The 18,188-nt window shown below is 34.4% G+C and overlaps 1 protein-coding gene across 14 annotated transcripts in view; it reads left to right on the forward strand.

The window, feature by feature from the left end:
* ERC1 (ELKS/RAB6-interacting/CAST family member 1) overlaps window positions 1-18,188 on the forward strand; it is a 544,778-nt gene that overhangs the window by 218,296 nt on the left and 308,294 nt on the right. The gene's annotated exons all lie outside the window — the stretch shown is intronic.

The following is an 18,188-nucleotide window of genomic DNA, read 5'->3' on the forward strand; positions in this document are numbered from 1 at the left end:
TTATGTTTTGTCTGTATCTATGAATAATAATATTTCTAAATATTGTCCTTATTAATGCCTTCTAACTTTCTCTTTCACGTTTTCTTCCTGGATTTGCTGTTTCCTTCAGTCTCACCTCAAGGTCAGTATGCTTATACTAATACAAAGATATGTAATAGAACATTGGACACTAACATTATCTTGAACTGTAATAAGGAACTGACATGATAGAACTTACTCCAGGAAAGAGAGGTCTAGAAATCTAGTTATGGTTGCATAAAATGGCAAGAGTTTTAGGTTTATCAGAAGAGTGGATTCAGAGTTCTGTGCTTCAAAAGATAGTGGGAGTAGTCAGAAAGCAAGAATCAGACTGACCAGGTTTTGACTGAGAGAGAAATGGAGATGAAAGGAGCCACCAGGGGAATGAGGAGAAAACAAAATATTGTTTTAACTTAATTAAAATTTCACAAAGACATTCTGGCTGTTATGTTAGAATAGCAGGGTCAAGTGCAGCATGAATGATGGAGGGAAAGTTGCTACAGTCTGTGGATTTGTATAAGAACCTTTGAATTATTTCATGTACACAAACGTACACACACACACTCCGTTTAAATTTGGGGTTTTTTTTGTGATTCTGCTGAATGGTAGAATGGTAGAGCTAGTGATAACAAAAGCAACCAGAACTAGTGATAACAAAAGCAATGACTACTGTTTATATGTGCCAGAGGCACTATGGTGGGAACTTTACATGTTTTGTTTCAATTGATCTTCCCAGCAAGTACGTAGAGAGGTTTATTATTTGCACTTTTTAGGTGTATAACACAAGTTCAGAGCCCGTTAAGTAACTTGTCTGTCTTCGTTAGTAAGTAAATTAGTAAGAGAAGCTGGCAGAAAACAATCAGAAACCTGCATTTTAAAAGTTATTTATTTTGCATATGAGCCTTAGCAGTGTAAATTAAGGTGTGAGAATTTCTGATATGGTTCAGAAAATGGTATTAATACCATATGCATTTTACCTAGCAGCTATTTTCTAATAATAATGACATCATGTATATTTATGGGTATAAGATTGTAGGCCTTCAATCTTATTTCATGGCCAGTCTGCACCTTGAATGGCCCAAAGAGAAATGCAGATGGCAGACATACCATCGGGTTCAGTGGAGCACAGCTCACAGGGATCGCCCCAGCCTTCTCCCTTCAAGGCACAGCAGCATTCCTGTTTGGAGTGATTTCTGGATTTGGGTGATGAACACTTTCCTCCTTCAAACTTCACAAATAAATAATGTTATTTATTAATAATGACATCATGTATATTTACTGTTTATAAAAGCTCTTTGGGTCTCACAGCTGGCATATGAGTTATACAGGACAGATTGTTATTCTGATGAGGAACTAAGATTAATGAACATGATTTTTCTAGGGTCAACCAACTAGTAAGTGATGGTACTTAGATTTGAAGCCAGATCTTCTCATTTCAACCTCAGGGCTCTTTATGTCATATGCACTCTAGACTAGGAATTAGAGTATGAGCTATGGAGCCCCAGATTGCTTTAATTTTCTTAGGTAGATTTTTCATCTGTAAAATTGGGATAATTATCTAATCTAAAAGGTTGTTGTAAACATTGAATGAGTTAATACAAATAGCACTTAGTGTCTGGCACAGGGTAAGAAATCAATAAATGGAGCTATTATGATTATTCCTTTTTGCCTTTTTCATGGATTCCTGTTTGATCAAGGATATCATAGCACAATGTCATATATTTCAGGTTTTTTAAAACTGTATTGTTTTTATTGATTCATACCAGTATTAATAGAAAGTGCAAAGTAGAATCCCAATGCAAAGTTGTATATGTGTAGAAAATGAGAAGAGAGGACATATTTTGTCTGTAATGATATTTTAAGACTCTGCTTATCTTTTAAGGTGCTAAAATTTCTATTATAGGTGGAAAGATGATGTTGAGGCTTTTTTGGAAAAAAGTTCTCTTTTCCATTTCTACTCGCTGCTATTTCTTCTCAGTATTTAAATTGAGGACCTAAATGATATTTCTGAAAAAGTCCCCTTATCTTTGACTCATTTAAAAACAAGCGATTTGTGTGGGGTGTATATATGTTAAAAAACAAAATAAAACCTTTCTTTCATAATTACTTATACTAATCTAATTCATGAAGAAGCTTCTTCAGTCAGATTTACAGTCTTCTTCTTTCTCTCTTAGCAGATGACCTATCCTACTTTACCAAGTAAATAGAGTTTAGAGTATCAGCAATCTTGAAATTTATATCTTCACTCATCTTGAACTTCCTTTTATTTCATTGGGACTAATGTCCCAGCTCTTTTCCAAGGCTAGATCTAACTGTTCCCTTCATTCCTTCCCTCTTAGCAGTTTTCAAAACCTTGCTTCATAAATTAAATCCTCTTGGGCTGGCCCTGTGGCTTAGCGGTTAAGTGTGCGTGCTCTGCTACTGGCGGCCTGGGTTTGGATCCCGGGCGCGCACCGACGCACCGTTTCTCCGGCCATGCTGAGGCCGCATCCCACATACAGCAACTAGAAGGATGTGCAGCTGTGACATACAACTATCTATTGGGGCTTTGGGGGAAAAATAAATAAACAAAATTAATAAAAAAATAAATAAAATAAATTAAATCCTCTTCTCCTCATTTCCTTATTTCCATTCTCTTCCTTTCCACTGATTCTCCCAAACATAAAACATATCCTGGTTTCCCCCATCCTTAAAAAGAAACATAAATAATCCTTCCCAATGTCTTTTCCTTGGCTTCAATTGACTGTAATATCCTACTTTAACCTTCTACTTTTTTTTTCCTGTTTACTGGTACAGTTTTTGAAAGAACCGTTATGCTTGCTGCCTCCACTTTCACATTTTCTATGTATTTTTCAAGCCAACGTAATTTGGATTCTTCTCTCACTGCTGTGCTTAAATTGCTTCAGTGATGTGCTAGTTGGCAAATTCAGTGACCTTGTTTGTCTTGGGCCTACTGACCTTTCTGGGGTGTTACGTAGTATTGACTATCTCTTTTCCTTCTAGAAACTCTTCTTTCGTAGTTTATGTGACACTGTTTTCTATTAGCTCTCTTACCACCTCATTGAGATTTTTCAGTCTATTTTGCTTTTCTTCTTTTACATGTTTCTTAACTCTTGGTATTTCTCATGTTCTTGTAAAAAATTCCTTTTTCATCTACATTATTGGTCACCTGCCTTGCTACCACCAAAGACTCGGTTTTATTTTGTTTGTTTAAATTTTTATGGAACTCCTATTTCAAATAAACTATTTTCGTAACAGAAGAAATCTTACAAGTTTGCAGTAAAAATAGCAAGCACAGCTACTGCATTTTAAAAGTGATTTTCCCATTTTCTACTCTAAACATTTTTTTCCACATAGTATAGTAAAACAGTATGGGTACCAGTAAGTAATCCCAAGTATGGCAAAATCTGAAAACAATTCAGTTTTAGTAGAAAAAATGTTGTGAAGGCTTGTACCTTGTGTTTGAAGAACTTTCAACTTAACTTAAGCTTCAAGTGGACTCATATTGTAATGAGCAGTTAATAATGGATTATCCACTCACTTTTGTGTCTTTCCACAATGCCAGAATTTATTAGCGTAAATTCAGAGGATCTCACTGCAAACGACTGAGGTCCAGGAATAGCAGTAATAGCCCGGTGTTCTTTTACAGAGACTCAATCAAACATCACATAATTAAATCATACGAGTATCATAAAAACATATTAATTAACACCATACACAGCATTCAGTATGCAAGGGGTTACAAACCAAAGTCCACAAAGTCCTTGTCACAGTCCAGCAAGTCCATAATGGGAAATTGGTCCAGCCGACGGGAGCGGCAAGAGGCACGGGAATCAGCAAGGCAAAATATAGTCCTCTTTCTGGGATGACACGCTGGCATCAGTGTTTTTCCCTTTCTCCCTTTTGTGCTGCTTGCACATCTTATCCAGATCTGCAGTTGTGCTGTCTGGTTATCTCTGGGTGTGTCAAGGCATTGTCAGTACACCCATAACTCCATTTTCTTGTGCCCTTTCATGAGTCCTTAGCATAAGTTCTTCCATTTTGTGTGCTCTCTACACATATTTTTACTGAAGTTTTATTGGTTTTTGCCATATTTTGTCTTTTGCATGACAAGTTTTGATCTAAGTGTCTCTGAACAAAACCCTTTGAAATGCTCCAGAAGAATTTGTCCATGGAAGTCATTGGTATATACATAATTCTCTGAGTTACGAGCTATGTTAGTTATAATATTTTTAGTTGGTTCATTTTAGTTGTTTTTACTCTAGCAGTAAATGCCGTTAAACCATACTTATTTCTAAGTAAGTTTGTTTTCTAAGGAATAAAGCAGGTTTTGTTTTTCCAGTGGCAAAGATCATTTTGGCTGTAGTATGTAAAAAAGCTATCTCTTCATTCCAGATTGAAATTTAGTGCAGTATTTTTTTCTATACAGAAGCATTTCACCATTTTAATTATGGTTTTGCCAACTCCAATTGGGTAGGTCATCAAGAGAGTATAATTTATTGATGGTTTGAGATTGGATTGGATGTTTGGGTGACTTTATTATATGACTATAGGCAACATACTTAACCCTTCGATGTTTGTTTTAGCCACCTATTTTGTGTTAATAGTGATACTTATCTGTTGTGTTTGTATTTTAGTGTCTCCACTTAGCATTTCCATTTTGGATAGATTTATTTGTTTCCTCTCTTCCTCCCTTGTCCTCTCCTGCCCTTGTCTGTCCCCCTTTCCATTCAGTAAAGAGCAGAGGGATTTTATTTACAGTGATGATAACTGAAGATTCACATTCTCTATCCTTAAAACACATACATCTCTTTAGTTCCTGATCAATGACATGATACCCAGAGAATGAAGACAAAGAAATAATACTATGAATAGATGCAAATATATGATTTGTCTAGAATTCATCCTTCCTTTTTATTATATAGCAGCACATTTGGCTAAAGACAAGACTTGCAGGAGGTAAGGCCTATAAATGTCATCTCTTTCACTCTTAGGTCTAAACAAATTGAGCTCAATATTATTTTTACCCATGTTTTATTCAGCAGTGACTGTTACAGACTTGTTTTCAAAACGTTTGAAATCCGTGGGATACTTCTTATCAACTGTATTAAGAACAGAGTCGCTATATTGTTATTTTTTTATTTTTTATTTTTTTGTGAGGAAGATCAGCCCTGAGCTAACATCATGCTAATCCTCCTCTTTTTGCTGGGGAAGACTGGCTCTGAGCTAACATCTATTGCCAATCCTCCTCCTTTTTTTTTTTCCCCCCAAAGCCCCAGTAGATAGTTGTATGTCACAGTTGCACATCTTTCTAGTTGCTGTATGTGGGACGCGGCCTCAGCATGGCCAGAGAAGCGATGCCTCGGTGCGTGCCCGGGATCCGAACCCGGGCCGCCAGTAGCGGAGAGCGGCTCTTGTCTGGGATTTTAGAACATGATCGCAAAGATCACTAAAGTAGTTTCTTTTTGCAAGCAGATTTCATATTTAAAGTATAAGTCTAGTGGAATTGAACTTGACCTTTGTCATAGGCAGCAAGAAATATATCTGCTTAAATTTTCTTCACTTTGTTTTTCTTCATTAAGGTGGGATTTTTTTTTGTTTCTGTTGTTGGGATATTTGCCACCAATGGCCACAAAAGACATTGTTAAGATGCTATAACTAGCTATTTGGTCTAGGTGTTGAACGTTTCAGTGTTAGTTATTATGAGTTTCTAAATTAAAAAATCACTTAAGAAGTTTGTTAAACTTCTATTTTGAAAGTGGTAGCGAAAATTGATTCTTTTCAAATGTGTTTTTTAAATTGAGTTGAAAAGGAAAATTCTTTGCCTAATGACTTTCCAAGAGAACTAGAAGCAAAGAATAATGGGTTTGGGAAAGTGGTCATGGTGACATAGTTTGGAGATAATCAAAATAACTTTTGTAGAATGTATTGTGAAAGGAAAACTCACCTCAGGCTATCGTTACCTGATTTCAAGGAGGTTAATTAAATATAAACCATACTAGCTTGTCTGTTCTCATTATTAGTTTAGTTTATTGATGCAACTTTAGGACAAAGTCAAATTGATTCTTTTTTGCATTACCGTAAAAGCTATCTAATTGTCCCCTTCTCCCCCAGATTATGATTCCCCTTCAGTTTGTTCTCCAAAATTTTGGAAATCTGATTATATCACTTCTCTACGCAAAGTCTTACACACTTAGGACAAACTACAAATTCCTTGCTTAGTATGATGTAATTATTTGACTTTTGTTTACCTTTAGCTTCCTTTTTCTCTACTTGGTTCCTCCAAGTTGAGGCTGTAGTCATACTGAATGCGGTTTTCCTCCAACATGATACGTTCTCCTTTTCATCTGGGCTTTACTCATACTGTTCTCCCTGCCTAGTAACCTGGACTAATCCCTTGGGAAAATTCATATATGACTTTCTAGGAAGCTTTTCCTGATCATCACCACCACGCCTACCCCTAGATTAAGTTAGTTCCCTTTGCTGTATGCTTTCATAGTACTTAGTACATACTGCATTTGCTTGGATGCCTGGGAGGTATTTGAGAGCAGGAATTATTTTTATTCATGGCATTATGTCCCTAGTGTTTGATAGATGATAGTGATGTTTAACCAAATATTTTTCTATTTAATGAGTAATGAAAATGTAAAGAACTTAGCAGACTTAAAGTTTAGGCAAATGTAGATTCTCTTATAGTCCAGAGTCCATTTTCTCCTTGGGCAATGCCTTAAACATATTTTTTAATTCATTGGTAATCCTCATTCCATGCTTTGATGAGATTAGTCGTCTTCACCTGTAACCTAGCATTTGGTCTAATTTTCTGGCAACCATATGGCCTTGAGATAATTTCTCCTGGATGTAGAATTATTCCCTGACTCTTTCTGCCTAAAACTTTTGGTTTCTTTTTGAGCTGTCCACATAAAGTAAAAAAATAAAATAAAATAAATCATAATGTCTTACATTTATTTAGTATCTAATAGTTTACAATATACTTTCACATTCACTGTCTGATGTTCATGAAGAGACAAGTCCTATGGAAGGTCTAAAGACTTATTGTGTCACTTATCAAGTGGAGAGAAAGTAGTAGTGTTTTAAAAGACAAAGTGCATAGAAATGCTACTAACCTTAAAGTTGAAGCTCACTTTCAGAAGAGTTCAGCTGAAAAAAATGAAATGAATCAATCTGAGAATGCCAAGATGTGCTGCCCTTTTGGAAAGAGGCAAAAACACTAAAAGATGAAATTTCTTAAGAACAAAGGAAGCTATGTAAGGTCACAACTCTATAAAGCAATGGGTTTCCACCTTCTACTTTATTTTTTATGTATTATATAAACCATCTTCATTCAATGTTTGGTGTCAAAGATCTTACAAAATAAGCAGTTTTTGCTTATTATTAACTATGGCAGAGAGGTTAAATGTACAACAGTTGCAGTCAGACAGATCTGGATTTGAATACCAGTTCTGTGATGTGTAAAACTGTGATTTTGGGCTAATTCCTAAATTTTATTGAAGGTTTGGTCTTTTCATTTATAAAGTGGACTTAATAAAACCTCCTAAGAGTGTTTTGAATAAGGTGACACATAAGATAATGTGATGATAAACATTAAGGTATTTAGTATATAATGAGTAACTTATAGGGTTATTATAGTATTATATCTAACATAGTGCTAGACTTAAATTTGAACATATAACACAGAACATTCAATAGCAAACACACATACATGTACACACCCCTTCCCCCTACCTACAAAAAGGAAAAAGCATATTCCATGATTCTCTGAAGGCTAATGTTTGGGGAATTTAGTTATTTAAATTTATATATTAAAATATAATAAGGTAAATATGTGTGTGTGTGAGGGGGAGAGAATGAATGTTACTAGCCTCTTCCAATGTGCCAAATCCTATGCTATGCATTTTCTATACATTATCTTATTTATTCCACATTACAACTCTATGAGAGATGAGCATTATTCCCATATCACAAATTAAAAAGATAAAAAAAAACTCTGAAATTTAAAGAACTAATGGTCACATAGGTAATGAATGATGAGCTAGTGTTTAACCCAGAGCTCTCTAACCCTTAAAACCTTTGCTTTTAACCTCTTCATCATTGTGTTTCCATTAGAGGTCCTCACATCCTGGTGGACCATGAATATGTTTTGAGATTTACAAGTTTACCGTGCAGATGTTATGATTTTGCATTTCCATTTCCGTGACAATAAAAACATAATTTATATACATATTTTGGATCATCTGAGTGAATGTCTTACAACTAAATAGCATATGTAGTTTCATCATCCATTTTTGTAGTTATGATTGTGTTGTCCTCAAGTATTACTGCTGTAATTGTTATGGGTCAAGAGAAAAGAGTGGTGGACTAACACATAATGTTATTTTTGTTTCAAGCAAAGTTCAAATGATGTTATGATGCACTGTATGAAGCAAACTTGTTTTTAGCAATTTAACAAAGAAAAGTTTTGGGACAATTTAATCTTCTTATGACTCAAAAGAACTTGGACCATAGTAGTAAGTACCATGAGTGTACTGTGAGTAGTGATTTAACTGCATATTAAATTAAGATTGGTAATTTGCATTTCATTGTGTATTTTAGTTTTCCTTATATTTAATTTGTAAACTCTAGATTTAATATTTGTATATTTTTAAGTATTATAATTTATGAACAGGGAATCTAGAAAATATTTTGCTATAACGTTATACTTGTACTATAGTTTAGATGCAGACCCTTCAGTCATGGGAATGAAGCACTTCTGCTTAGGAGAGTGCTAGAAAGCTTTGCCAAGATGCTGCCATTTGATCTTCATCTTGAAGAGTGAGTGCATGTATTTTAGGCAGGGACAAGGCAAGGGAAAGGGTAAGGACATTAAAATATATGGAAAGACAAAAACACTCCAAAACAAAAAACTTACTGCATGAGGGAGTGATAAAAATATAGATGACCTGATCATTAAGGGAATGCTAATTAAGGGAATTTGAATTTTATTATGTAGTCAGTATGAATCCAACAAAAGCAAAAAGCAGGGGAATGTAAACTAAACTTTTATAATTAGATTGTGTACATACTGAATTTTTATAAATTAAATCATGTTAAAATTAATATAATTTAACATTTACATTTTGTAAAATTACATTAATTTTACAAAAAATTAGAGCCTTATTGGTTAAGGACCCTTGGAAGTGGAATGTAAATGTTTTGTAATGAAAATAAATTGTCCTGTACATTTTCAGATTTATAAATTACAATTTTGATTTTTTCTCCTTCCTTTCTTCCTCTAGGCTTATCCTTTATTAATGAAATCAGAAGCTTGAAACTTTATTCTTTCCTCCCATTTCAGTGGAATGCTTTAGTGATTAATAGTCTTCTACCCAATTGATTTAATGATTTTTATTGTATTTTAAACAAAATTATGAAGAAAACCACTTATGAGGTTTCTCATCCTAGCATTTATTTGCACCAGAGAAAAACTGTTACTATTATCTACTTAATATATCTGCTTTTTACTAATGCTTTTGTTAATGCGTTGGTTCCCACAGTAGCCTCCAGCCAGTACTTCTACACTATGCATGTTGTGAAATGTCCAAGTTAAATTAGTTTTTAAACAGCCCTGTGAAATCACCATGTGAAAAATATGAATGGTGTACTCTTTCTTCTTACACAATTTAATATGCTATTGTGCAGTATGATTAAACTGTAGCAATTACAGCATTCATCACTGACATAGCCTTAGGGGGGAAAAAAGTAAATGGGCTAATATCTACAAAAGCACTTTCGGATAGAAAGAGGAAAATGAGATAGCAGGAAATAGAAAGCCATGTTGTCTGTTTCATTGTTCTGTTCATGCTAGAACATTACTTTTCCTGAGTCACTGGGCCAGTAACGTCCATAGGTCTAACTTCTACCAGAAGGGTTGAATCCCTGCTTGATTCTATGAGACCTGAGGCATATAAGCAGAAAAACATGAAAGGGAGAAGAAAATTAGGAGTGTTGGGGAAGAAGAATAAAATAAATGTAATTAAAAAGGGAGAAAAAATAAAAGTGGGCACGAGGATATATATGTTTTTTTCTCTTGGTACCAAATTTTTACTCAAAAGTCTAAGTTATATGTCCTGTTTTAGACAATGATAGAAATTAAGATAATGCATAAAAGAAATGGATACTCTCCATAACAATGCTTGGTGTTTTCCTCTGTCATTATGAATAAATCAGGGAGAAATCCAGAGTGAGCATCATAAAGCAGCCTCCCCCCACCTTTTAAAAAAAAAAATGAAAACAATTGACAATATTTATTCTGTCATAGGTCCAAATAACCAAGTCAACGTTTTAAGGCAGGGATTTTCTTTGGTTTTCTGTTTCTCTATCAGATATTAAGATTCTTGGCACAGTAGAGTCGTAGCGTTAGGTCATATCCTTGGTCTGTTTTTTTCAGACTTTATAAATTGATTTTGAATATATCAACAGTACTGCATTCTTATCTTTACACAATTTGGGAAACAGGCAGTGACTGTTGTAATAAAACAACTCCACAAATTATACCATGATATATGAGAATAGGTTCTCTGCTTTTCCTTTCCTCTGGTCTGGTACCATTCCTGGGCAGTGTCATTTAGATTTGGGGATTGTGTAGCTGTTCTGGCTAGAGTAAAACTTGCCTCTTTCCTTTCCTATGTATTTAAGTATGTGGAGTTGATTGTTACCTGTCAGAATTCTCCACCTTGGTTTAGTGATGCTGAAAAATACAGTGCAGCTCTGACCACCACCTCCTGTCCCCTCACTTCATTTACTCTAGTTGTCTCCCACTCCAACAATTCTTGGGCTTCATTAGGACCTGGATATAGCAACATACTCCTTTGTTTTAAATCTCTTATGTCCTCACTTCCTTCCTTACCTGGCTCAGATTTCATGATCCAGCAATGTAATCACTCCCTTCTAAACACCCTTATTTGCTTCTTTCCTCTGCCATACTTGCCTTGCAAAACCCCAATCCAGGATCTACCTATACTGCCTCCGCACTGAGCAGCTGCATATTACTTGGAAAAAAAAATTACACAACTGTGCTGACTGGTCTCACTTTAAATTTATGGCCACATATCTCCAGTGTGCTCCCAATTATATAGGCAGTCCTAGTACAAATGCCTATTAAATTTGATTTCCCAGTCTCAGAGATGATTATATCATATTCTGTCTTCTTTTGTGAAATCTACAAAATCCCTCCCCTCCCACTCAGAGCTGCTGGTTTCACTTCATATTACATTGGGAAAATTAAAATAATCGGATGCTATCCACTGCATCTTCCTACCATTAAATCTACCAACTTCCGTGCATCTGTACCTATGTGCTTTGCCTAATTTACAATAGTGTCACTGTTCCTATCTAAGTTCAGCTCGACTACTTTTTCTCTTAATCCAATCCTAGTTTCTCAGCTCAAGGATGCTGCTCCCTCAATTATCCTTCTCTCTCCTTTATTTTTCAAAATTTATCTCTCTCCTGGGTTATTATCACAGGCATGCCATAAAATTTCCACCCTACATCTTTAAAAGGCTTTCGCTTGACATGATATCCCCTTCTAACTGGCACTGCATTTCTCTCTTTTCCTTCTCAGCAAATCTTTTTAGAAGAATCGACTGTAATTGTTATTTGCATTTCCTCACCTTTCTTCAGGGTAATCAAATCAGGTTTCTATTTTTATCTGTTTTTTAAATCTATTTTTATCACTTTCCTGAAACTCGTTTTGTCAGGGTTATCAGTAATGTGTATCCACATTGCCAGGTCCAAAAATCACTCTTTGTCACCATCTTGCTTTACCTTTCAGCATCGTTCTACACACTCCCTTCCTTGAAACACTGTTTTCTTTTGGCATCTCTGACAGCAGGTTCTCTCCTAGGGGAGTATGATGGAATCAGAAATGATCGAGAAAGAATGACAAGTGAAGAAGAGGGAAAATAAGGAGAGACTGAGGCTGAGGGAACAATAACAAAGTAAATAGAGGCAGAGCCTGCCTGGCATAGCCTGTGTGGTAGACCAGTGTGTGTTTATATCACCTGGGCATCTTGTTCAAATGCAGATTCTGATTTAGTAGATCTGATATGAGCCTGAGAATTCTGTATTTTTAACAAACTCCCAGGTGATGCTGATGATGAGAGTTCATGGATCACACTTTGAATAGCCAGATGGTGGACCACATTGTATAAAACTTCTTGTGGCAGAGACCAATAGAGATTAAACTGTTTCCTTTCCATCTCTACTTTTCTCTCTTTTTACACTTTAGTTTATTAATATCTGCAGGGAGAGAGTTAAATCTATTAGTCATCATTTCATTGTTTATTATAGTAGTTGGGAACTCATCCATTGAGAATCTGATTTTAAGGGATTAATTCGTTTATGAATCTCATTTCTCCTCTTTTCCTGCTTGAATAATAGTAAAAGATATAAGTTCACTTCGAATTTATCACAAATTAATTCAGGCACAACAGAAGTCTGTGAGTTAAGTCTGTACTAAGCCGTTCAATCCATTTCTTTCTAGTAGCACTTTAAAGTATGGATTTACTAACATTTGGATTTTCTTGTGAACTGGGATTTAAATCAAATTATATATTGATCTATTTATAAGTAAAGAGAAGGAAATTCCATATTTCACAGGTTCTATTATGTCTCAGAATATTTATTCCTAAATATACATTCAAGAAATGGCCTCCATTTTTACTTTTAACTTGTTTTGATATGTTTTTGTGTCCTTTCCCTGAGCAACAATATTGAAAAGGATATTAGTGAGGCAAGAAAGTAGTGTGTATCATCCACTCTAGTTAATTCACGAATTCAGAACTATATATATGTTCATGCTCGTGTTTGTACACGTGTGCACACACAAATAATGCAAGACGGTGGGGAAGAAGGAGGCAATAGGAGAGGGATTGATTTAATCCTCTCACAGTTTTCTATACTTTTCTTGGTTGCCTGACTTAGATAAAATCATTTTATTTTCATATTTAATTATCTTTTAGTGTACAGAGTAAAAATGTAGAAGTAATAGCTACGAAACTAAATTAAAGGAAATTGAAAATATGAAAAGAAAATGGGTTAAGAAATAGAAAATTTAAGACCAAAAATATAAGGGAAATTCAAATGTGCCACACTATACTACCTTCTATCCAGTCTGATATGGATGAAGACCCTATTTTGAGATATAATTATATCTCACTTTTAAAAGATGTAACTTCAAAATAAAAAAAATTTTTATGTCTATTGTAGAAAATTTCATGACTATAGAAAACCATAAAGAGAGAAATTTAAATGCCCTAAATTTTTTCCTTTTTAATTTTTAATTATTTTTCTTGATTATGCATGTACACACATATGTTTAAGATTATGCTCTGTATTCAGCTTGATAGTCTGTATTTTTTACTTAGCACTTTATCATGTCTTTTTGGAGTTGATGGAGCTAATCATTAAAATTATTTGCCCAATATTTTGAAGATCAAAATAATCTTTTTTAACAACACACACACACAAGTTGGGTGGTGGTTGGGGATAGGATAGGGACAATGAATTTTTTACTTCTCTTTTCTGAAACACAACTAAAAAATACCCTGACAGTTCTATGACTTGGGGGTAAAGTTAGGATAAAAAAATCACTCACTCTCAGGTATAATTATGATAAAAAGTGCTGAAGAATGAAATTGGCTTTGATTGGATCAAAAGTTTAGCCTATAATACATGCCTTCTAACCAAAATAGAGTCAAGTGGTTTTAATTAGGCTGCTTACTCCATGCGTCCTACTGCTCCAAATAACCAGGCTATTGCTACAGGCACCGTCCAGAATAATTCACACTTGCAAAGTAAAACGAATTTATATACCATTTAAAATTTTTTTCTCTCTTAAAACAGCAAAATTTTTGCATTTAGTAAACCAATGTTATGAGGCATTTAATGTTGAGAAAGAGCAGTTCAATTCATGAAAGCAAAATTTTGTTCCATTTCTTTGTCTTTTCTGATGCAAAGATCTCAATCTGTTTTTTCCATTAGTTGATATGAATGATATCAGATTAATAAAAATAGAAATATTAGCACAGAAAACATGGAATGAGGAGAATCAAATATAGACATTACTTCCATTTTTTTCTAGTGGTAACTGGTTTTATTATATTCTTTGTGGCTGTATCTTTCTCTAGATATTCAAGATGGCAGAAAGTGAAGATATGAAATGTGACTTTTGGATATCTTATCAGTGTGCACTTCCATCAGAGAATGACTTTTTATCTTACCATCTATGTCATTAATATACTAGTTTTGAATAATTTCTCATAATTAAAATTCTATGCTGAAGAAGCATTTAGAAATTATCAAAAAAGTTTTTTATGACCTATAGGTAGAATCATATCCAAATCACCCGAAAGAGAATGGGTGTTCAAAACCTTAAGAGGGGTTTCCGCAGCTTTGTTTTTTTTTTTTTTTTTTTTTTGTGAGGAGATCAGCCCTGAGCTAACATCCGCCAATCCTCCTCCTTTTTTTTTTTTTTTTTGCTGAGGAAGACGGCCCTGGGCTAACATGGGTGCCCATCTTCCTCCACTTTATATGGGACGCCGCCACAGCATGGCTTACCAAGCAGTGCGTCGGTGCGCGCCCGGGATCCGAACCAGCGAACCCCGGGCCGCCGCAGCGGAGCGCGCGCACTTAACCGCTTGCGCCACCGGGCCGGCCCCCGCAGCTTTGTTTTTGACAATGTCATTAACCGTATTCTCTGAGAAACCTTCGTTACACAAAACAATAAAAATGCCAGATTTTTTTCATGAATTTTATAAATGTGTAGTTGAGCTGGAAGGAAGTAAGGAAATTCGTAGTGGTAAATGTGATGCAAAATACAAAATAGAGTTTATCTTGTGAAAAAATTGGTTTAACATTAGAAAATCCCAAAAGCATGGCAATAAATTCAACATTCACTCATTCACAACTAAAACAATGGCCACTTTTAGCAGACAAGGAATAGATAAAAAGTTTCTACAGAAAAAACTGTAGCAAATACCATAGTCAATTGTGAAATGTAAAAAGCATTTCCTTTAGGATCAGGAGAAAGAGAAAGATACCCACTCTCATTACTTGTTTTCATCATGGTTCTGGAATGTCTAGCAAGTTCAATAAGATAAGAAAAAAGAGAGTGTAAAGATTGAAAAAAAAATCATTATGTATTATATAACTGTCTACATAGAAAACCCAAAATAATCCACAGAAAAATTATTAGAAATAGCAGGAGCATTTACCAAGTTTGCCAGATATAAAATCCATATACAGAAATCCAGTGCATGTCTACATGCTAACAAGAAGACATTAGAAAATTTAATTTAAAAAATATATCATTGAAATAATTTATTCAGGAAAGGTTCCTCAGTGCATGGAACCAACCATTAGATGAAAAGTTGGTAAAAGGTGAACTTTACACACATAAGAAACCAGGCTGTGTCACTACCTTAATTCATTGGTGAATCTTAGCCTCACTAAGAGTGAGAAAACCAGACATTATATGCTTTCTGATGTGAGGCAATATGAAGTATACAACACCATTATTTGGTATTCTGACCTAAAAAGTTGAAACTGAATCTGCTCAAGTCTTTAAGTATCCAAAAAAGAAAAACGAAAAAGCAGGAGATAAAGAAACAAGTTAAATGATACCATAAAGAAGCAGACAGACAGTCCAAAATGGGAGTCATTTTACAGAACACCTGTCTCAGCTTCTTTAACAAGTCAGTGCCATTAAAAAAGGGAACAGGGGAGGGGGAGGTGAGGGACTTTCCTCTAGATTAATAGAGACTTGAAGTATTTAACAAACACAATGCTGTGGACCTTTTTTTTGATTCTGATTCAAACAAGCCACTATTAAAAAAATGTTTTTGAGACACCTGGGGAAATTTAAATATGGACTGGATATTGAATGATGACAAGGAATTATTGTCAATTTTGTTAATACATTGTTGAAAGAGTACTTTTTCTAGAGTACTTTATATAAGGAACCGTGTGTAAATGACATGATGTCTGGAATTTAAAATGACAACAAAACATATAAGGTACCTAGGAATAAAAGAAATGCAAGTCTTTTATCAAAGAAATTATAACACTTTGTTGAAAGCCTTTTAAGGAGAGCTTAAATAACTGGAAAGATATGCCATGTTAATGCATTGAAAGATTCAAGAGCATGGAAGTGTTGATTCTTCCCAAGTTGATTTTTAAATTCAGTGCAATTTCAATCAAAATTCCAATAGGCTGCTGTTGACTTTTGGTTGCCGTGGTTGTTGGTTGGTTGGTTTAATAGAACTTGACAGTCTGGTTCTGAAATTTATATGAGAAGTGTAAAGAGCCAAGAATAGCCACAATAGTCCTGGAGAAAAACAAGGTTGGCAGGCTTGCCTTACTGGATACTATTGAGACTTCTTGTAAAGGTATAGTAATTAGAGTAGTATAGATCTGGCATTGAAATACACAAAGATACCAGACTAGAGATTCATAATACAGGCACACATGTATGTAGAAACTTTGTATATGACAGAAATAGCAATGCATGTAAGTACTGCTGGGACGATTAGTTATCAATATATGTAAAAAGTGAAATTTTGTTCTTGCCTCATACCATACCCCCAAAATGAAATTATATCTTTACCTCATACCATACACAACATCAGTTACAGGTAGATTAATGACTTCAGTGTGGAAGACAAGGTTACAAAATTTTTAGGGGAATATCTTTATGAACTTGGGATGGGGAAGATTTTATGAAAAAGTCACAAAATTGCAAACCATAAAGAAGATTGGTACATTTGAAAGTTAAAATTTTTAAATTTTATGAATGAAAACATAACCATAAAACAATCAAAGAAATAATTCATAGATTGAAAGAAAATATTTATATAACATACAACAGGTAAAAGGTTATTATCCAGAATATATGAAGAATACTTATAAGTCATTAAGAAAAAGATATCTTAATTGAAAAATGAGCAAAACACATAAATAGCTATTTCATGGAAGTGGAAACAGGAATTGCCTGATACTATATGAGAAGATGTTCAGCCTCAGTAGTCAGGAACGTGCATTTTAAAACTACGAGATATTATTTATATATACTAGATTGGTAAAAGAAAGTCTGATAGTACCAAGTATTAGTGGATGTGTAGAAGTGTGACAGGCACTGTTATGCACTACTAGTGAAAGTATAAATCAATACAGCTTCTTGGAAGTAATTAGTGAAATTGAAGGTGTACGTACTAAATGGCCTAGCAATTTAGTTTCTAGGCCTCTACCTCGGAGAAACTCTTGCACAGAGATATCAGAATGTACCTAGCAGCATTGTTTGTAATAGTAAGAAAAACAAAAACAACCCAATTGCCCATCACCTTGGGAATGGGTTAAAACAATTGCCATATATTATTTTATACTTCAGTGAAAATGGAGGGGATAAAAAAATACATTACACTCATTGAACAGTATGATTCTCAAAACATATATTGAAAAGAAAAAACAGTTTATTAACAACTTTATATATAAATTTCAAAAACATGCAAACTAAATGAAAGATCCATAGGTGTAGCAAAACTATAATAAAAGCAAAGGGATTTTAAACCCAAAATTTAGAATATAGGTTATTTTTATCTTAGTGTGGAGGCAGTGGAGTAGGATAGGAAGTTTCAGAAGTAAAGATAATGTTCTCTTGCTTAAGCTGGGTTCCCAGATCTTTCTATCATTATTTTCATATACATATACATTATAGATAGCCTTTTGAAAGTTTGAAATAGTTAACAATAGTAAAATTAGAGTTGAATTACAAAACCTTTCTTAATCAGCCATTCTACTATTTGATAGCATTGATGTCAGGAGACTGTTTCCATATTTCCAACATAAATCTCTGAGTTGGTTTCTTTTTTCTGTCATTTCCGACTATCACATGGCTTTCTTTTGTTTTATGATTTCATTGTGCTTCATAAAGTACATGCTGAAATACATCTTCCTGAAACATCATTGTTAGCAATTTGCTCCCATTGGTAGGAAAGAATTTGGAAGTGTTGGGAAAATTTTGCAGCAGGAAGTCTTTGTTGGTTTTCAGCTGTTCCTTGGTGTCAGCGGTGCAAGTCTGTAAATAAACATATATTTTTCTACGCATGTATATGAATAGC

The sequence above is a fragment of the Diceros bicornis genome, chromosome 17 (genome assembly GCF_020826845.1).
Source record: "Diceros bicornis minor isolate mBicDic1 chromosome 17, mDicBic1.mat.cur, whole genome shotgun sequence".
Taxonomy (NCBI): Eukaryota; Metazoa; Chordata; class Mammalia; order Perissodactyla; family Rhinocerotidae; genus Diceros; species Diceros bicornis.